Here is a 24,145-nt window from a genome sequence, read left to right on the forward strand (position 1 = left end):
GGCAGATGATATTCACTCTCTCTCTCTCTCTCTCTCTCTCTCTCTCTCTCTCTCTCTCCTTCTTTCCAAGACTAAATATGTGTAATTTTTATTTATGTAAAAATTTTATGCAATAAAATAAAATGGAAATGCTTCAATATTTCATAACAGATCATGTTATACATTACTTAACGAATTTCTTAATAAATAATCGTAAAAGATGCGAAAATTGAAATTGGAGTAATCTAATTTTGTTCTAAAATTCACGTATATTTGAATAAATGACAGCGACAAAAATCTTCTACGTCACTTTATGAAACTTTATAAAACTAAAATGCCGCTTCTGTTTTCACAAACTATGTCAAGATTGTAGGAAAGAATCTTAGCTTGCATAAATATAACGAAATATCTTAGGGAGTATATTCGGGATAATAACAATTAGCATACGCTTTTTACCAATTTAAAATTTAGATGTAATCTTGATTGTAAGTTTCTCAGCATATAAATCCTGATATTTTACAGTTCTGAATATCGTATAATACAAATCTAAACTTGTAAGATGTAAAATCTCAAACCTCCCATCTTTTTTAGTTCTTCAGCTTTCGACTATCTTTCAATTTTTTTAATTTTTATTAACAATTCATTATTATAACTATCATTAATAAAATTTATGAGTTTTTGCAAAGAGTTATCTACGATGATGTGTGACATTCTGTTTATGCATAATCAAGGGTGTAACTCGCCAAAACTTACCTACTTACTGAACGAAAAAGCGCGGAAGCTTGGGACTAAGCTAAGTTTCCTTTTCGCATCAATGGCACGTACACAGAAGGGGTAGGCGTGGCACTCTGCGTTGGATGCTCGCGCGTGCACCGGACGCGAAGGGATAAGACAAGGGTATGAGCAAGAGGGTAGATATGTGCGTATGGGATGCGAGTATAAAGGGAAACGAAGACAAGGATGAGAGACAGAGTTATTTTGCAAGATGAAACGGAACGAATGATGTGTGCGTAAAACGAGGACGACAAAATAATGAAGAAGCAAGACAGAACAAGAGAAAGAGGGAGAAAGGACGAGAGAGAGAGAGAGAGAGAGAGGGGGAGGAAAAGAGAGGAGGATTGAATCTGCACAGGGATGAAATAGCGGATAGAGGGAAGCTGCGAGGAACATTCTTCCTTATTCCGTAAGCGTGAGTGAGAGAAGTAGAGAATGTGCGCCGCGCCGTGAAGAGAGTGGAGTCTCGTCAGAGTGAGGGAGAGCATAAGAGAGGAAGCGAGAGCCAGATGGAGTAGGATAGAAATGCAGGGCGCGAGACCGCGCGACGCTTTCAGTCACCGCCCGATCCTCGGCGCGCACGGTTTTGGAGCGGGTGTTTCTCTATCGTGGAAATAGATCGGTGATTTAAATGGAAGTCCATCGAGGGACAAGAATCGTGTGATCGGTGTATTGAGTGCACGCGTCGGACAAAAGTCAAGTGACGCGATCGTGCTGAAATCAAAAAAATTCAGCGATCGACGACTGAATGCGCGGATATAATTACGATACCGAAACTCCGAGATGTGAGATTAACTTATAAACGGTGCAATGTGTGAATCGCAAGAACGCTGCGATTAAATTTCGTTATTATGCACAGGTGAAAACGTGGTTATCCGGACGCAGAAGGAATCGGGACCATTGTAAATGCGAATAGTCTTGGAGTAAAAATTTTACGAGAGTTCGTAATCTTTTTCCTACTTTTATTTCAGTCGTTTTTAATCGAGACGGTCGATTCGTCGAAAGGCTACATCGATCATGTAGTCGCGAAGCGGCGTTTCAATGGCAAGAAACTAAATCAGAAGTCGCGCTAGTGTGTTCAGAATTAAATGGTGCGACAGAAACGACTTTTTTCCAGACGGTGATTTATAATTATCTAGAAACCTTTAGTGCATCCACAGATGTGTAATGTGAACATACGAACAAATAACTTCGACTTTGTCCGCGGATTTGTCACGGCGAAATGAAGGACTCTGAACATCTCTGCGAAAAGAATTAGGTGAGTAAGATAAAACAATATTCTCGCGTTTATATGAGGGAATGAATTTTTTAGGAGGTCAAGAAAAATGATGTAGAATAATTTTAGTAAAACAATATTCAACGAATAAGGCTAATGAAAGTTAAACAGTACGATAGTCGGTGTGCAAGACAATATATTTCAAACATTACTTAACAATTTTTATACGTTTCGGCTACAAGCCATTCTCAGCGAACAATTATTCTTCCAAAACAATTATTTTTCCAAAAATAAATCAGAGATATATTCATAATTTAAAGAGCTCTGAAGCTGTTCTTAATTATTATCAAGTTGATAGATTAGACCAAAGAAACGACCACGTAATGGAGCCAGTTGAAAAACCTAGGAATTAAAAAGATGAAAACAATGAAAATTAATTCTTAATGGTCAAAAGAAAATTATCCGAAGCCAAGAATGCGAAAGAATAATATCTTAACATAATAATGTAAAATTTCGCAGTCGTTGAAGAAATTACAATAATATATAATGGCCACATTTTTAAGAAAAGTTTGATTGGAATTAGTTAAAGAACTTTATTATGCAAAGCATAATTATAAATTTTGAGATCACTATTCTGTAAAATTAAAGTATACAGTTACATCTAATAATTAATTTATGTAATTAAAAATTTGATACATACATTCTGTATTATTAGAATATAATATATCTCTTGTAAATTTACGCAATATTATGTTTGCACGATTAATAATGCAAAATTCATACTACTTTTGTTCTCGGTCTATGTAGTACCATTTAATTAATCCTTTGAACGCTGCATCTGTTCGGCTTTACGTTAATAGCATTATATTGACAGTTTAGATTATTATAGTTATATTACAATTATTACTGTTATAATCAGATATTAATAAAGAGAATTGTAAAATCTGTATTAAATAAAAACAAATTGTTAGCTTCATTTATGTTGTAATGAGATAAAGTGTAATATATAATAATTTCAATACTTAGAGTGAGTTGTTCCACCTTTCGATAAACTTTAACTCACTCTCTTATCCTTTTACTCTCTTATTTTCTTATTCTTCTCTTTTGTTTATTCATTAGAGAAATTATTATGTAATTTATCAAAACTCTTATTTATAACAATTGCGACGTACGTAAGTATGAAGTAGAATAGAATAAAATAGATTAATTATAGTTAATTCTTCTTTCGATTATACCATATATATATACCACTGTATATAGTAAACATTTTCAAAAATGTATCTCCTTAATTTTTTATTATTTGATTTTTTAGTTTGCAAGAGTATTTAAAAAATTATTCTAGTATAGAATAATAAATTGAACACAAATCTAACAATTTTTATATCATTTTGATCAATTTATAACATTTTTGATAGCATCTTATCTATAATTTATTTGTGCCGCACAATTTCATTTCAAGCTGAAAAAGTAACAATAATACAAATTTTTCAGATTCCTATGAGGTAATCTGTATTTTGAAAAAAAAATTATTATAAATAATATGACTTAGGCTCACTGTCTTACTCTCTTATCTCTGTACTCTTTTACTCTTTTGTTTATCCAGTAGATAAATTACCACATAGTTTATCCGAAGATAGAACAATCGGCCCATAGAGAAAACGTAGAAAAACATCGCAAGACAATATTGTTCATTGGAAACAAATTATATCCGATTCAGATTTTTGATTTTTGCACACTATTGACTATTGTAGAATAAGTACGTAAGTGTGAGAAAGGTGCCTGGAAGTGGCGATCGACCCACCGACTGACCGACCGACCGACTGAAAGAGAAAATGCTATTTCGCTAATGGAAAGTCCGATCCACAAATCGGCGGTACCGCGGTGTTCGCTCGCTTCTTTGTCTTTTGGGTCCCGCATACTCTGGTTTTTCAATTTAAAATGACTTCTAAGGAGAACGGAGGAATAAGGGTGAGGGGTCGTTCGATCGATATCGAGCGGACCAAATGGCACCGGTAAATTGGAATTGTTACCGATAACGACGTTGTCAGAGGCAGCCGTGGGTTCGCGTGTCCTTAGAAATCATTCCACGTAATTCAACTATAACTTTTACCAAGTACAGATCCTGTACTAATGAACGTGCGGAGTGATATAATTATTAAAATCAGTTTTTTAATTAAATAGCGAAACTATTGGCACGAATCTGAGAAAAAGCATCGAAGATTTAAAGGATACATAATGGACTTTTTAAACAGTTTAGATTAATTTTGGTTTATAAACTCTTAAATATAATTCTTGAAATTAACTTATTTTCTGTTGTGCTTCGAAATGATGCGATATTATTCACGACATAAGTACATTATAAAATAATTTTTATTAAAATTAACGCGAATTAATTTTTAAAAAATATCAAAATTTTTTGTACATAAACCTTCGAAAGTATATTTCAAATAGAATAGGATATTTTCCATAGTATATGAAATATTTGCAATATCATAGTTAATGATGTAAATCTTTTAACATATTTAATAAATTATATATAATATAATTTTATAAATCAATCATTGAATTTAAATTAAATTATGTTAAATTTTCGAAAAAATTAGTATATGCAAAGTCTCTCAAAGTTACTGGATATCCTTCACCTACAGATTCTGTGGAATATTCTAAGACAAAAAAATTTTATATAAAAATGTCGAAGCTATAATATTTATTAAATTATAGACAATTAAAGTTGGTAACAATTAAATTATAATAATTAAAATTTGTGTGCTCAGATAGATAGAGCGATATTTTTATACATTAATTAGGTTTTTAAATATTGACATAATTGAAACATTTACCGCAAAAAGTACCTAACTGTTGAAATTCTAGTTTCTGTTTTTAAACAATTAACAGTCTTATAAGTTAATAACGCTTTAAATAATAGAAAACCAAATTTTGATAGTTTAAGATACTTTTCCAGTAGTGTAAGTTTAGGACACTTTTACACCTCAATTTTGCAATAATAAGAGACCAAGCTATTTCACTCTGTCTAAACCGATAACAATAATTTTATATAAATCTACAATCTATCATGTATTGTGCATTTTATACATATGCTAAAAAACATTTTGCAAATTTCTGTTCTAATAGTGTTACTTTATAATAAAATAATAAAATATAGTTGTATTTTATAAAAAAACATCTCTCAGTAGATCAAACAAATCAAATCAATTGATTCTCGTGCCGCAGTTCCTATGTAATTTATAAAAGAGTAAGCAAGCGTATATTTCAAGCAAATTAAAGCTTGTCTTGAACAATTTATGTTATAATCTTTTGACGAATTTAATCTATTCCAGTGATTCGCACTTTTACATATCTTTGATCATTCCAAGAATGCAATCTTGGATGGTACGCTTTTATCGCACGTTAATTTATGAAATTTACGAAAATTCCTTTATCTCTCCGCTATATGTGTACATGTTCGAACGTATAAGCGCTAGCAAAGCTATAACTTTTCGCAATAAGCGACGTTACGATTGCCATAACAGCGAAACTGGGATCAGCACTGAATCAACTGTACGATATTATGACGAAACTGGGAACGCGCGGCAATTTGGCGACGTTAAAGACAGGAACGAAAGTTCTTAACAAATGTCGTCATAATGATACCGAATTTATGAGTTTGCTTTGACACTGCTACGAACTTTTTGACTGATTTAGCCCAGATAACTAATCAAAAATTCATCACATATATTAATTAGAAAACTTTTATATAAAAAGAATCAGAATATCAATTTTAATATTAAATATGTTAATGTCTCTATATCTTAAAAAGAATTTACATAATATAAAGTAGATCACATACATTTATGTTTTAAATATAGAGAATCAATATATTTACTTGCTATAATACTATTCTAATTATAAACGATTAAAATTGGCCAATTGAGGCGGCTGAAATTCACGCGTTCAGGAATGGTACATGATGCCATGAGACGTTAATTAATTCTTTTAATTAACGTTTTAATTGATATAATTGAAACGCTTACCGCAAAAGTGCTTAACTATCGAAATTCGACAGTTAATTCGGTTTAGAAAGAATGAAATAATTTGATTTCTCTCTCTCTCTCTCTCTCTCTCTCTCTCTCTCTCTATATATATATATATATATATATATATATATATCTAAACTATCAAGCTGAAAAAAGATGATACAATTCAATATATTATGTCTTTTTGACGGAGCTAAGATCAGGGAATGTAATTTATTCTATAATAAAATGTGATTCATACAAAATTTTTATGACAAAATGTTAAGTAATAAATTAACGCAATTAAATAATAAATTGTTTAATTTAATATAAGAATTATAATTTAATTTTTAATTTAAAGACACTTAATAAGCAATGTAATCTCTTTTAAAATATTTTTTCATAAAAGATATCTATTGCAAATTTCAAATAATTATTCAAATTCAAATCGGAAATTCTAGAACAGATTGTATATGGAAAGTCATGATACATACATATATGAACATAAATGACATAGAAATAAATAATTAATTTAATTGATTAATTTGCATATTTGTTCTCTCGTCACGTTCTAATTGTTTTCAATAATATTATTAATATAGTATTGCGATAGAAGGTACGAAAAATATGTCGCGATGTTAGATTCATTATTTTACATAACTAGAATATCTATTTTGCAACTAATGTTTTACTATACCGGCAACGTAGTAGAATAGTCTCTTTAATTAAATAAAATTGATAGTACTGAATGCTCGCTTAAATTATTGATACACTCGAGAGCTCTCGCGAATACTGTCTGTCGATGCGTACTCACTCGCCTTAGCGCCTCGCGTCCGATGTCAGAGTGAGTTTAATTATGTAATTGTAACGAGGAAAGTGGTACATCCGTAAGTATCATTGAATAAAAACTCAGTTTGACTCAAGCGAGAAGGAAATCGATCACTTCAAGTCTGCTTAATTTACTTTCTAATTAATTACTGGAAGTTAAATGTCTCTGCAATTTAAGAATATTAGATTTACAAATGTGGAACACTGAATACATTTTCTTAATTCTTCTCTGGATAAATAATGCAGACAAAGATTTGTGGTTCTGCTCGATTTGATAAGATTTTTTGGTGTTTCGAAATTTTTATTTAATAAAAATGTCAGAACTAACTTTAGTTGATGGTTTGTGCGATTATTTATGACAGCTTTATAAAACGTTTTATGTATTATATTATACCATAATAACAATTAATATATGACCTGTATATTAATATTTTATAAAAATAATTTTGAAAATTGAATGAAACATTACAAAATTATTCTGTTAAATAATCATTAATATTTCAACAATGTAATAATTTAACAGGATAAAAGTTTAAAAGCATTGTCTATTTAAAGTCATTTATTCATAAGTTCTTTTTACGTTACGACATCACGATGTCGCGATTGCCGACAGCGCGTGTTCGCGCACGACGTGATATAAATCAGTCAAATCGTGGACTATTATTTTCCTAGCACATCCCTCGCATGAATGACGTTGATCGCTAGACGCTTGACGATTTTTACTTGTGCCCTTGTGATAGGGCTCCGACGTGAAATGTGAAAGGTTGGCATTTGATACAAAAGGCGTACGTCTGTCCGTCGCTCCAACGGGAGATATATTATTTTGGATTTACATGAATTATTTCGAGAAAATAGCAATGAATACCGCTCATAAACAATGATTTAATCGATTCAAGGAAATTTTTATTTAATCCATTAAACATTACTCATTGTCACTGTCATGTATTATTCTTAAATAATAATTTGTTTGAATAATTACATTTGAGATACTGTTCTCTCTACGATGATTACTTATTTTTATTTTACGCGTAAACAACTTTATTTTTTATTTTAAGTTGTCTTGTTTATATTTAAATGCAAATGTATTCGTTTTATTAAGAATTATTTTTCGTTTAAATAAGAAAATACGTTAATTAAATAGAAAGTGAGTATGTACGTTCATATTTAATTAAACCTTTTTTATATCTCCATTTAATTTTATATTTATGTGAAATTTTTAGGTTCTTGATAAATACAATATATATTCAGTTTCTAACAAAAAAAAAAATTAAATTATTTTATGTAACGTTTTGTTTTTTAAGTGTTTGAAATAAATTGAGATAGAATAAAAGAGGAAGAAAAGAGAACAGAGGAAAGGGAAGAGAGCGTTATAACAAGAAAAGATTTAATTATTTAAAAGATAAAGAAAAATGATATTAGAAAGCATTTGCTATAGAAATATCATAAAATCTCATAAAATATCATATTTTCAAATTAAATTAAAATAATTTATCCATAGGCGCTCTCTACTATGTTGTTACATTAACGATCGATTTTTATTTATTATAAAATAATTTATATTTTAATGAAGAATTTTAATTAATATTAAAAATCTATTATAATTTCAAGATTGCTAATCCTAAACTTTGTAATTCTAGATATAGAAATTAATTAGACTTTAAGCTTTTGTGCTACACATATTTATTGTACCATAGCATTGTGCATTAGGTAAATATCGAGCAAATATCGATGTAATATAATTCCTCGGTGAGAAATTTGGGGGAGGAGATCGGTTTAGAATCACAATATTGGAATGGTTTGCAGTTACGTAAGCGTTCTCGAGAAAACAGCGGATGCTCCATTCGTATTATCAGCGATAATTTGTAGCTTTGTGATTTATGCGTAAATCCATGCTCGATAGATTATGCGTTATAGTGCAGTTGCGTAAAACACTCGTGAGAATATAATTTTCGATCGAATATCGGCCAAAGCTACGCACATTAATTACCGCGCTATAATTTTATCGTATGTCCTTGTAATATGTGCACGACGCTCCTATTATTGTTCCATTAACGATGCGACGACGATCGACCACACATGCGAAATCGATAGCTAATTTAGAGGTGCTCATTGCTATGAAATAGTTTGTCGATTACGTTTATTAATTGCGTTTTATTTATTATCACAATTTTTCTTCTCGTGAGATATTCTGAATATTGTGATCATTGAAAACTTGCTCGTAGGAACTATTCATTTAATCAAACATTCGATCGGCGCAGTATAAGTTAACAAAGCTTTGCAGTACAAAGGATATACATAGTATAGAATTAAAGATATTTCCAGTTAAATATAAACGATTCTATTTTGACAGTAATAAAAAAAGCAGATTAGTGATATGGAAAAGAAAAAAACATTCTAAATTTGTCGAATAATTCACCATCACTCTGCTTATCATTCGACATATATCATTCAAAGATTTTACTTGTAATGACCATAATTAGTGCAACATTATAATATCTATTAACCTATTAACATTTTGAATAAAAATTATACTTATAGTTTATCATCTTTCAATGAATGTGAATTTATGATTATTGATAGAATGTTTTTACTTTATACATTTCGTGGTTGCTATTAATTTTGCTAATGATGAAGACGGATTGCGTATGAATTCCAAATTGGAGTCAGCGACATTTCGGAATTCAACTTTGGACCGAAGTTACTACCGCTGAGAAGGAAGAGGTTGTCCTCTCTTCCTCCAACTCCCTTGACATGAACTATAATTAGTTTATCCAGAACTGTTAGCAGTGCTCGTGCAATTCTCTCTATAAACAAGCTATGTAAAATGTGTGAGACTTGGTCTTGTCTTACTCTTTCTGTGATTTAACACGAATTTCCTAATATATTAATTTATTACACAATATTTGATTTATATTGGAAAGTATAATTTCAACATTAGTTAATATTATTCCTTGCGGATGAATTTCCAAGTATTTGCTTTTCCAAGTCCTTTAGTGCGCTTAAATATAGCACTATAATTTTATAACTTGAAATCAAATAGTTAATGAAAATGAAAATCTTAATTTTTGAGTATATTGAGAATACTGCAATAAATTGAATTATTTTGACATTACATTTAATAAATTCAGTTTTTAATTCATTTAAAAAAAAAATAACGTGAATGTGCAAATAAAAACAAATTTGTATACATTATTTCTTAAAAATTATGTTGTACTATTATCATATTTTTCCAACATTTCAATCTTTCTTCTATCTCTCTATTTCTCTCTTATTTTAAATAAATCTTTATTTTGAAATAATTAATCGTTATAGATGCAAATTATTATTCAATTGTTCTTTACTACGTAACTAAATATAATTCATACATATTTTATCATAATTTTTCCAAATGTCTTTTGACATGCTATTCTATTAATTGCATATCTGTTTTTAAAGTTCATATTAAAAGTTAAGGCTGTTCATTGTTTAATGACTTTTGCAGAGTGCACTCTTGGGATCATGTTTGTCTCGCGTAACTCGTTATACATTCTCGTTACACACTCATTAGAAACATGTCATAATCACACCGCGCGGGTTTAAGTTTCCGTTTGTTCTGCGATTCATATAGCAACATCGAAGACAACGGTTTATACAATATATAATTATTTAGAGATATCTCTCTGTTAGTTCTCCTTAAAACAGGGTAATATTTTGCATTATGCGACTGAAAGAATTAACTATCAAACCTAAATGTAGTCAGATCAAAATACTGGAGAAAATCTAATGCCTGTGCTCTGGATTTATTACATGTATTTCTAGAGAATTATATCAATCTTATGCAAAAATGTATTATATAAAATACTAACACAAAAGAGAAATCTTCTCCTTAAGATACGTCTATAAAGAGAGCCTCTCAAATTTGGTTTAATTTAAATGAAAAAATGTAACAAAAAAAGGGGAAAAGGAGAGAAGAGAACACTGACTAGCAAAATATTTTAATAATCCATTTTAATAATCATAATAATAATTGGTTAATTGTTATGCTGTTCGACAAAAATCACTTTTTTCCTCTTCAAAGTACCATAGTATATATTTCGAAGATTTTATCAAGTTGAACACGATTGAGTAGATGTCACTAACAGATCAGGCTTTCGAGTTAATTGAGGTAAAATGTATTTATAATAATATTTAATATGTAAATATTATATAATTTTTTCTCTCGTAAAATAAATTTAGACTGTAATTTAGTTTATTATTCCCTTTATAATTAGCAAAAACTAATCAATCTAAATAAAAAAAGAAATAATAATAATAAAAAATCACTGACATCTATAAGTTTTCGATATATTAAATGTCGAAAATTTCTAATTGATTTTATTTTATGAGTGTCATTTGATCTTTAAATTAATTTTATGTAAACATATTAAATTCTGTTTCAAACATATTTGAAATAATACAGGGACAAAAATTTATGGATGCTGAGCTAAAAAATTGCTTCGTTATTCAAGGGAATTTTTAATTTTAATCTTATTCGCTCGCGACGGCTTTTATCACTTTGCTACCTCTTTCGTTCTTTTCATAAAAAATCGGAAGATAATCGATTTTTTTTTGTTAAAAAAAAACCGTTGAAAGACGAATTCTTAAAATTCTAAAGCACAAGATGTACAGCGAGGAAGATTATGTGATATGTTCGTCTTAAGATCAAGCAATGGCATGACGCGATTGGCATGCCAAGATTCGCAGGATATAGAATAGGCGAGGGAAAAAAAGTACTTTTAACCGTCATAGGGGTGTAACAGATAGTTGCTGTTACGGCAGTAAAAGAGTAACATGCTGTGCACGGAATGACCTCGAGTTCCTGTTTCAAATCCGGATCATTGTGGATATTTGTCACGAAACAAGGAATTCATGACGGAACAGTAAGTGTCTCTATACATATGCTAGTGAGATTCTGAGACAACTACCGACATTATCATATTCAAATAAAGAAATCTTTCTCTATCAAAATCTATGATGTTAGTACAATAGTATAGTAGTTAATACAAACAAATTTGAAGAACAAATTTGTTCTTCAAAGCTAGTTTATCAAAACTGATAAATTTTTTCGTTAGATTAATGTTTTTAAAAACAAATTTTATATTAATTAATCTTAACAAATAATTATGTAATAATTATTATCCGTTATGCAGAAACAATTCTTTACAAAAAAATTAGATTTCTCTTCCAATTAATTAAAATTAATTATTCTAAACGATCGAAATATATTTTGCGGTCAAATTTGCTGAGATTATTTTTCGTATCCACCAACAATATCTCGAATTACTTCTCAAGTTTGGCCACCACACGGTGCTGGGTATGTTCACTCATATGGCGGCTTAAGACATCGTTCAGTTTGCAATTTTCGCTGTGCTTTTACTGCACAGCCAGTGCACCCCGCGGAGTACTGTAGAATTGCTGAACCAACTAACGAAACTTTGTTCCCGGACTCTCGAGGATTTTTCTTTCATCGACAGTCTTCTTTACCTACAAGTTATCCAGGAAAGACTCGCCATCTTCTTCAGAAAATTGTTCGTCATTTTTATATGTTTGTCTATTTGTCAAAAATATTTCATCTGCCACAATTTCTTCGTTATAGACTGAGTTATTTTTGATATTTTTAATTACTAAATAAAATAAACTAAAGTTCAATGGAATGGCTATATTTACTTTTTCAAATTATATTGAAATTCTAAAAATCCAAATCTTTGGAAAAATTTTTAAAAAACATTTTTTTAGCTTATTCCAAATATTTATATAATATTTTTTTTAATACATTACTGTTTATTTTTACATACTTTTTTTACTATGTAAAAAAAAAAATATGTAAAATATTCCAAAAATTAACAAGTATTAAATAATAATTATGTTATTATTAGGTGTTGGAATTAATTCGTAGCGTTTTACAAGTGATGGGAAGTACTTTCATTAATGTATTTTTTAATGCTCATGTGAAATAAATAACATTCTTTCATTAAAAAACGCTACGAATTAATTCCAACACCTAATATATTTTTATTGTATAGGCATATCTAAATTTACTGTGATTTTAAGCTTTACTCGTGTGTGGATTTTATTTATATTATATCTGGAAAAAAAATAGAGACTCATTTATTCATAACCAAATAAATAGCAAGTTATCTAAGCTTGACTTGGCAGAAATATGACATTTTCGGGAAAATTTCTTCAACTATTTTAACGGATTCGTAACATTCTTGCCACGTTCACGTTTTCAAATCCACTGTGAAAAGTTTTGAACCCAGTTCGACTATTCGTCGGCGAAAGAGAGTTTCTAGCGCAGTGTTAATTGATACTAAAAGTTACATATTTTCATGAGAACTCACACTGGGAATCACCGTGAGAAAAGCTATACTTTTCAGGATAAAAAGTTTTTTTTATACATCTCAATTATGAAATCCGCGTGTGAATACTAATCCGAATATTATGTATATCCGTTCTTTTAATTTTTAATTAAAACTGTCTCCAGATTTTAGGTTCACTCTCGCTCAATGTAGGTTTATTAGTTTCGAACTATTCGGATTTTATGGAGAGAGAAAGAGAGAGAGGGGGGGAGGGGGGAGAGAGAGAGGGAGAGAGAAATATTAACAGATTATAGTTTAACTACAGCTTTTATCCAAAATCAATGTTGCGGCGAAAAAAGTTTTTTTGTTCATGGTGCTTATATTAAAAATAAAATACAAAATACGCGCTTAATAAAATAATGATATCACATAGTTAACAGAAATAGAATTTATATACATATGTTATTATTTATATTGTACATTGATATACAGATGACTTTTTCTTTTTTATGACGTTATGAAAAAAGAATAAAATATGTAATAATTGAATTTTATTGAATACTTTTAAAAAATTATCAATTTTTTTAAAGACAATTTATATCACTATTTTATTCAATAGATAGTTTAAACGTTGAAATATTTGTATGTTTCATATTGAGCAATGTTTGTTATTTCAACTCGCGCAATTTACAAACATACGCAGAAATCGATACTGCTCCTTCCATAATACAATGCAATAACAAACTAAACATTGGTTGAGAAAAGAGTAATATAAGATATATAGTAGTTATTAATATATTTACATAATACTTACTTTTAAATAAGAACTTTGATAATGAGCTTCTGTGATCTTAAAAAATATAAAAAATATAATAATAAATTTCACATGTATAAAGAAGAAAATCAATTTTGTGAAAAAATTTAGAAAACATAGAAGCAAGAAACTTGCATTTTACAACTTTCTCGATATATTGAGTTATATTCTCGATTTTATTCTTCATTTTACTACATAATTTCCCGATAAAAGTATATAGTAATATTAGCAGTAAGCACATTTCTAACATAGTTTTAAGCTTTAAGAATAACTCTGGATAACTAATCTAAATCTGTTTACATAAAACTGGTTTAGGAGATAATTATTCAATTTTATAAATCTTAAAAAGCAGGTAATGTAAGTTTCCCCCTTTCCCGTAACTTCTATAATACTTATTTAATATTTACAATATTTGCAATTCAATTTCATATTATCGCTCGGAGGTACCTTTATTACACCGACATTATCGAAACCAGCCACTAACTGCAGTCATCGGTAGTTAAAGTCGAACCTCAAACTCCATTAGCTAGTCTAATAATGTCCCCGCAGAGAGAAGCGTTTTTGTCCACACTGCCAAATGACTGAATCGTCATTGTGAATTATATATAATAGGTTGCTCGCGTAATTTTCCGAGAATAATACGACGTCGAATTTCGCGTCTCGTATAAATCGAATGCAAATATTGATCGTCGCGCGGATTTCGATTAGACGCGCACAAGGAACGCGGCTTTTACTTCGGCGTCTCACATTTCGCATTATCTGACCAATTCTCTGCATTAACAAAAGGAGCTCTACTCATAGTATCTTTCGTCTTTGCTGAAAGTTGTCGCATGTTAATATCTCGTGGCGAAAACTTAGTTTTCATTTCCTGACGGGACTGCGGAGGTCGACGATGCCAGATATAACGAGTACCGTTGTATTTCCGTCTTAAACTTAATTCAGATTACCTGACACCCGTTGCAAACGCAGATTCTGTCAATTTATGAACGTTCGCATAGTCGTTGAAATACGAAAATGAGATATGATAAGCAAGTGTTATATCTTATTAAACTTGACGTTATATCGAAGAAAGAAGAAACAGGCACTTTGCGCTAATGATAAAACAAATCTTATTATGGAGATAAAAGTTCAAAGATAGATAATAAAATTATAGAATAATTTTTTATTATAACATACGACAATATTGCTTAAAAATCGCTAATAATGGAAAGTTAATAATAAGAAATATAATTTTATATATAATAGGAATAAAGTATTATACCTTCTCGGTATACCTGGTGTATTTTCAAGTATAGAAAATATTTTAATATTAATTTGGAACAATATTCACATAGTAATATTTAGACAATACGTAATACAAAATGTATTTACAGGATTTCAAATTAATATTTTTATATTGAAATATTGAGAATCACTGAAAAAGTGCTGATGAGAACAATTTAATTTCTGATATTGAAGTAATAATAAATCACGTTTATTGGAAGTTATTGTCGTTTTGTTTTGGTCAAGCTTATTACTTTCTTTCTTATATACGTATCAATAGTGAGTAATTTTTGATACTTGGATTTATTAGTAGTCACTCTTGATTTATTTATGATTTTGACATCTTATTCTTCTACAAGAATAAAACTTTAATTTTAAATATCAGATTGAAAGTTGAATTCATATATTTTATCATGACGGGTCGTACAGAATTTCAATGAATTTAGCATCATACTTTTTTCTTGCATGCGTGTATAATTAGAAATTGCTTATCATTAAATTTAAATTTTTAATAAGATATAAATTGCTTTAAGTTGGTCGGATTAACCGAGATAGATTCAACGAGCACCAATGGAGGGACGGATCTGAGGAATTGATTTTTTAACGGGCTGCGCGATTTAACGCGATTTTACGTTCGAGCTGGTCGCGCTAGGACGTGGTTATGTATATTTACGCGACTAGACGTTAAGCATTTTGCACGGTTCGCTTGCGGTAAGAACGGACGGGTCGAGCCAGTATTCGCATAAATTCTTCTATCTAGGAAATTGCCGTTTTTCTCTCGTTCCACCTTCGTCTTCCTGTCATCCATCGAACTCAGATATGCTAATAGTTCGCTACCTACTTTCATCGTCGTTGGAAATAAATCTCATTTGTGATCTGTGCTTTAAGAGATCGTGAATTAAAGGCAGAAACACGCGCACCGCATACGTACCTACACGTACATGAACGCCGTGTACAATTTCTGAAAAAAACATGGAATTATCTTTATAATCTTTTATATAAGCTCTTATATAACTTTTACGTAAGCTTTTAGGAAAAATGGATGGATTTATCTAAAGATAAAAGTTCAAATTCCATACCAAATATTTTTTCGTTACTTCTCAGTCCTTTGAGGACTGGGATTTTCTAACAAAATAACTTATGGAAAATTTTGTTTTCTAAAAGTTTTCGAAACAGCTGAATTCGATTCTGATCTCTGAGAATTATAAAATTCAAATTTCAATCTAAAATTTAAAAAAATAATCTGTGAAGTTTTAGAAGATTTGTGGTATCTCTGAAATTGAATATAGCCTGAAAGTATCAAATTTCAAAAGGATAGTAACTTTCATGAAGATAGATCTAGTATCACAAATTAGAGTTCATAATTATAGTTTGGAGATTAGTACTAACTGTTTACATAACACTGATAGGCTTCAAAAAAAGCGAAACTGAAAATTTGATATTATACTTTGCAATTAAAAATTCTCTAAAATCGAGTTTTATAATAATCAAAGTATTTTTTTTAATTCTGCCGTATTAAAGTCATGATTTTTAATTTTTTATTATTGACCTTAGATTTGAATAAATTAGCAAATTTTTCCAAAGATTAAATTTTATATAAAATAAGCAAACGATTTACAAAATAAAAAGGGATAATCCAAAATAGGATCTCCGGTCCATATAATTAATCAACCATTGTTCATTTAATATTAATTTACTAGTAATAAATATTATACAACTTTGTAATTGTAAGTATAAAACAATCAGTAATGATTTCGAGATTCGTGCGATTTTTTTTACTTTTAACATATTGATATATATATATATATTATGAAGTTTAATAATATTATAATATTTTAATTTAATTTCTATCTACGTAATTCTCGATTTTGCCTCAGAACGGCAGTCAATCTTATCACAATTTCTACATAAACTTCGAAGATTCGCTGCGAATTTGCTGCAGCATTTTCTTCGTGACGTTACCATAAGCTGATTTGCAACTTTGTGGGGAGTCCATCGAGCTTAGATCCTGCGGTTATACAGACTCGATTTTGGTCTACCAACTTCAGTCTCGCAGGCGGTATAATGCCGTGGCGATAAGACTAATGTAAGTTAGGTCACGTACCATCATAGTACATTGAGATATCCCGATGAGTATCCCTACTTGTATTCATATCCGTTGTATAGATTACGTGCATACATAGATGCATGTAGCTTAAGTAACTGCTTTCAGCTGACTACAACACCACTGCCGCTGTGGAATACGTATAAGCGATGAAATGTTGAGAACAAAATATCATGAGCGATGGCCATTTAAAATAGCCGCAAGATTAATGATTTCTCTTTTCGGAATTTCTTTTAAAACTGAGTCGAATAATAAAATTAATTTTTTTAATACGGAAGGAATTTCAATTTAATTGATTTCGTGCGATACTTGCTGCAACAACGTTATTTCATCCGTTGCACTAATTACTAATTAAATTGCGCACGTCGATTCTATTTATGTAACTCCTGATGTGTCGTACATGATCAAGCGAATGTTGTGGCTCATTATTTCGTTTAACTAATTTTCAATTGCTACATGGAAAATGATGTTTCGCAGGATCGTTATTTTTGAAGCACATTTAAACAATGAGGATTGTGACCAATTTATCAAAGTATAAAATAATTATAATGCTACGTATTGCATGAAAATGTTATCGGTTAAATTACAATAGTTCTACGTTTTCAGTAATATAATGTTGAATATAATTTATATCTGTAAGATATTTAACAAATACATATACAGTAAAAATGAGAAATTAAAATCAAAATTAAAATGGGAAATTGAAATCAATTTTACAAAGATATTGTTCCCTTAGTTTTCAAAAGTGACACGATTAAAATATAAAAAAAACCGTGATATTTGATTATCACAAATAAATCAAGTAAACATTATTTTATCAAATATAAAAGTAAATTAATTTCACAAAAAGAAGTTATCAAAATCACTTAAAAAGAGTGATTTAAAAAGATCGTTAAATTATCACAACACAAAAAAAAGTTTTCTAATGATTATGAAATGAAAATGACAAAAATGACATTTGATTAAGACATATTTTTTTTACTGATGTTATTCGATTAGTTGATAATTTTTTATTAAGTTAAAAAATAATTGTTTATCTTTTTTGAGAAATTTAATTTTTTGAATTGTGTCATTTTTTTTAAAGTAAGGGAAGAGAGAGAGAGAGAGAGAGAGAGAGAGAGAGAGAGAGAGAGAGAGAGAGATGTTTATGTCTAATATTCTTGTATTAAAAAATATTGCGAGTTATAGGTGTATTTATGTAAAGAAATTGTCGAGAATATTTGGTAATAGTATAATGTGCGACTATTATATGGTTAAAAAAAAATTTAAATATCACGATTCCCTAACTTAAAAATATAATAAAAGAAAATAGAAGGGTTCGAGAGAATAGGCGCTAGTCGAAGTAATAGTTCAAAAATATTTCTTAAGAACTCAAGAAGACTAACCGAAACGTACGAGTTATAGAGCAACTGTCTCTATTAATGTGCCTTTTAGCCAATTTGCTTATTACTGAATTAATTATTAAATATTGTAGTTTTAATTTTATCTGCTTGCAACCAATATCGGTTTTTCAAGTACTTCTTTTTCTTATAATATTTCTTTAATCTAAAAAATGTTAATACTTTATAATGCTTTTGACAAAGATAAAAAATATATTTTTGTTCTTATTAGTGAATCCTTCGGTGGTTCTATTAATGTGCCCCTAATTTGTGTGCCTATTCACATTTGACTCATTTTAACATATAGTTACTAAAACAGGTAATAAATTTAAGCTAATTGTTTTAGTTAATATTACATAAATAATATTATAATAATTATATTTATTTTAATGTACACTTATAACACAACGTTCTCAACTCCAACATTAATAGGCTTAAAATCTTGCGGTACGTATTACTGGATTCACATAAATTCCTCATATCTTTTGAAAAATATTTAAAATACTTTAATACTCAAAAAATAAAAAAATATATCTTCGGTATCATATGCATTAATAATGTAACTTAACAAGAAAAAATATTTTTCCAAGTAATTGGGACAGTTACTCTATTATCGTTTAATGATTATCATTGTTCTTTCGTCTCTTAATAACATTTCCAACTTATAAATATCGAGAAATATTTTTGAACTATTAGCGCACTTGGAACAGCGCTTATTCTCTCGAGCCCTACTATTTCCTTTTATTGTATTATATGTTCTATTTCTAAATAATCAATGGTCCGTGTTTTTTGTTCATACTACTACCAAGCTGTCGTATTGTTTTGCCCGATCCGCAAAATAAAAAAAAAAGATCGTCTAATCGCAGCTTTACGCTTGACGCTAGACCTAGACAATCACAATTGTTCGATTTCAATCGATAATCGCGTTTTCACGATGATGCATGACGTGCAAAAAAGAAAAAATGGATTATTTGCAGACGACCTATTTTGCCTGTTAATGCGAATTGATGTTAATATAGGAAATAAAGTGCTCTAACATAAAAAATCTGCCAACAGAAGGCTCTGATTGTTTTCAATCATATATTATTGGATCATTAGCGAGAACTGCGAATATCGATTAAAAATGGCATGTTGTCCGGCCACTGAGCACGAAGTTCGGCGGAAACAATACGCAAACCCTCCAGGGCAATATATTACGTACGCCATATTGATTACGAACGTACCATCGAAAGTCTGGCAGGCAAAATAAATGATATAATTTTTAAGCAACAGATTATGGTAACCACATAATACGATTGAAATTATACGAACTGTTAAGATAAATCGTTGTATAATAATAAATGAAAATTATGAAATTTGTTCCAAATTTTTTTCATCTCTACATGTTCTTCAACCAACGTTGAGTCAATATTTTTCTCGTAGAAATTATCGCTATATGCTTATAATTTTTTAAGATTCAACTTCTTAATAACTACTTTTTTCTTAATAAATACTTTTACAATTAATCTTTAACTTGAAATTGTGCTAAAATAAATTCTTCTTGTATCATGAAATAAAAAATAAAGTTTAGTTATTCTTGCACTAAACATTAACTTATAAAATTCCATGAAGTTATTAATAATTCAAAAACTATTAGTATCTCAGCATACTTACTTGTTAAAAGAAAACTTTAAATTGATCAAAGACTGTAGACGTAAAAGAAAGCACGACAGCAACTCAGGAGATATTTACTAGAGATCCGCGTCATTTATATTTATTAGCTTTCTGATTACGAAAATTCCTTTGAAACGAGAACAAAAGTTACGGCAGGGATTATAAATGGAATTATAATGTAAATTATAATACGTTAAGTTAATGGATATTAATAATATGTTGATCGTCAGTACAAAAAGATGGTTCAAAATAAACAAGTATAAATATTGTAGATACAGTAATATTAATATACCATCGCAAGTCATAAAACTAAAAATACTTATTTGTTACTCTAATTTTACATTCCCGATAAGAAATCATAATCATAAAGGAAAAGCTACATCTAGCTACTAATGATATAAAATAAATCTTACGTGCAAATCTTTTAGAGTAGAGTGTTTTTTGAATTTAAGATATGCGAATATCTATTTGAAGAAAATATGCATTTTGATGTAAAATGGAGATACACTCGACGGAGAAAATAGATGACGGACATTTCCATAAAAAATCAATTCGCGATATATTTTTATCGTGGCGTATATTACCGATTTCGTTGAAGTGCTCGAAAAGTTTTCTTACAGCCACTTAAATCTTTTTTCGCACGGATTGATTTGCTACCCTATTTCGCAAGATACTTTCGCGGGACGTATTTAAAAGTTTTCAAATAAAACGTTTCACGAATGGTGATGTCTTCCAGTTTGCAAGTGAATGCAATTCTGTTGTTGCACACTGTCTCCTTCGTGAATTCTGGCATGTCGTTTATCGCGTTTAACGCACACATCATATGAAATAAAGAGCGACTGACGTAATATAAAGCAATAGAAATAACTTATATCATAAATTGAAAAATGTTAAATTATTATTTTGAAATATACCACGGTAAATATTTAATTGCATAACTTTATAGTGTGTCACTTAAAATTATATGTATAATATAATATTAATATATCAAAATATTTCAATTATAAGTATCATTTCACGTTATTACGATATTTAAATGATAATTGATTGAGAATTTTTGAATAACTTTTTATTAAATTTCATTTATAATTAATTAATATCAAAAGTTTTTGAAAATAGAATCCATTTGTTTTGTAATAATTATAAAATAAAATGGCAGCATATATCGTATCAATTTTAATTATAATTTGGTTACTTGAATTATAATTATTATATAATAATCTGTATGCGTAAATTAATTTTATATATGTATATACATATACATAAATACATAGTCGTTTTGTAAATATCTCGCACATACAATAAGATCTAATCTATTCATACTATAATTTCCAATTAATTAGATCATCAATTGATTAAAATAGTTTATCTAGGATAAATTTTAGAGAAGAAAATTTCATCTCTTTTTTTCAAGAGAAAATACAATATCAAGAATATATCAGAAAACTCGATACACATTAATTAATTTTAGAAGAAAGATCAATTAAGTACATTAATAATAGTTAACTCGATAATTAAATAAAAATCTGTGGTGATTTAATGTAATTACTAATTGCATTTATATAAATATAAAAAATATAAATGTCTTTCCTCATGTAGTTATTTATAATTTATAAAAGTAAATATATTGTGTACACACACACACACACACAAAATAAATATAGTATCGGATTTAATTGTACACAATTGAATACAAATGAATTTTACTTCAAATTTTATTATATTTAACAATGTATAGAATCATCGAAGTTTTTATAAGGACAAATTAATTTTTAATTTGTAAAACAATAGCGCGTGACTTGCACGAGGTTGTTGACATTCGACGTGTGATATTCAGATTACGTCTAAGTATCGCTAAGGTATAAATGGGCCCAGAATATAGCCTTTATGCGATAGACGTGTGTTTACTATCGTAGCGAGATCCCGCTGAGGTTTGCAAGTTGTTCTGGTGTTACCGGCTACGATCGAAAGTTACGGGGTAACCCGTCGATTGAGGACACGACGGCTTAATTGGCAAGTTGCCTCTGGCGGCACCTGATGAAAGAGTCGGCGATGTCTTCCTCGTGCTTTGGTCGAAGCGGTAATCGGGTTGAAAAAGATTGCCCACTGTTTTGGAGCACCCAACTTTTAATTGCGTGGTGCTTCTAATTGAATCGAATTGGATCGCTTCCAAAATGAGTACTAGATATAGACTTTACGAGACAGTGACAATCGTATAACAAGTTTTTATATGGCCGCTTAATAAAACACTTTAATAGAGTATTTTTCGACTAGAATATGCAAATCATTTTTGTTAATTCGCAGTTAAATTGAATAAATTGTACTTATAAAAAAGATTTATATTAGATAAAATATAAGTAAAAATATAAGAATTTTACATCTCACTCAAATTTAAATAAACATTTCTCTAATTTTGATTTAACAAAATTTAATGTTTAATTATTAACATTTAATGTTGTAAAGAACAATGATTTATTATTTTCTTAATAATTTAATTAATGATGATACTTTCAAATTTTTGCTAATCGTTTTCATTCAGAAAGCTTAGTATAATATTATCTAATCTTACAAGAAGATTATTTATTAAAATATTTTACTTAATGATGATTTTAGTGCTATTACTACGCGCTTTAAAATATACAAGAAAATGCACATAACGTATCTATTTCGATATTCTTTTCAAAGAATTACGCCATGTTCCAAGCAAGTTCGTGTTATTGCACAAACTCTACAGTTACAATGAAAATATTACGAGACGAGACGTCGCAATATCTTCCCTTTGCCTGGCATTGGAAGATCGAAACGTCAAACGTATCGTGCTCTAAAAATATCACAACCTACTGACGACCGTTTTATATTATAGTACTGCCATGCACAATGTGCTCAGGCTATTCTGAATACGTGATTAATTTTTTTGCCGCGCGTAAAATGCTAATGCATGAACTTTTATATGTATTAAAAATATTTAAATTAAGTCATGATAGAGTTATATCACAAAGATTACTATAGCTTCATCGTTATTTTAATGTTATAAATTTATACATATTATATTCTAAAATATCATCGTTTTTTGTCTTATATGAAACTTTTTATATACCAAGAGATATACTTTGAGAGGTTGTAATCAATTTTAATAATTATATATTTACTATTCTTTTTAATTCCACATATTTTAATATTAAATTCTGATAAAAGTTTAAAGTTAATGCATGTACATCAAATTATAACAAAGCCCAGAAAAGCAAGATCGATAAAATATAGATAATATTTTCGTGGTAAATTAAAATAAATAAATTTTTCCAGCATAAAATGTATTTTTTTAGCATTAAATGTATTTGAGGATTTTTGTAAAATGTGCGAATAAAATTTTTTTTTAATTTGTAAGATAATAAACAATTGTAAATTTTAATAAACAGTCATAAAGTATATTTTCGAAAATATAGGATATATTCAGATTAACTTATATTTATGTATTATTTAATAAAAAATCCAAAAGAGAAATAATGCATCTTACAAATTTACTCCATCGAATGTTAATGCAAAGCTATGAAAACATTTATTATAATATTTAATATGTATAGGCATTTAATGTGATTGTATGATAAATTAAATTTGAATGACATATTTAAGAAAAAATTTATAAAAGTTTTAAAAAAGATGTTAATTTAAATTTTTTTTATTATTGTGAATAGAATATTAAAAAAAATATCTAAATATTTTCACGTACAGTTGGGGACAACTCGGAAATGAAATGGTTGGAAAATTTCGTGACTGCAGCGTTAATATCTTTCACTTTTGCGAGCAC

The 24,145-nt window shown here is 29.1% G+C and overlaps 1 protein-coding gene across 1 annotated transcript in view; it reads left to right on the plus strand.

Moving 5' to 3' along the window:
* The first annotated feature begins 1,275 nt into the window (after positions 1 to 1,275).
* The window catches only part of LOC105153215 (uncharacterized), a 258,749-nt gene continuing 235,879 nt past the window's right edge, over positions 1,276 to 24,145 (plus strand). The window contains exon 1 of the mRNA XM_087404953.1: positions 1,276 to 2,011. The gene's annotated coding sequence lies outside the window, so the exon portion shown is untranslated. The remainder of the gene's footprint in view (positions 2,012 to 24,145) is intronic.

Source organism: Acromyrmex echinatior, chromosome 3 (genome assembly GCF_024713525.1).
Source record: "Acromyrmex echinatior isolate Ae372 chromosome 3, ASM2471352v2, whole genome shotgun sequence".
Classification (NCBI taxonomy): Eukaryota; Metazoa; Arthropoda; class Insecta; order Hymenoptera; family Formicidae; genus Acromyrmex; species Acromyrmex echinatior.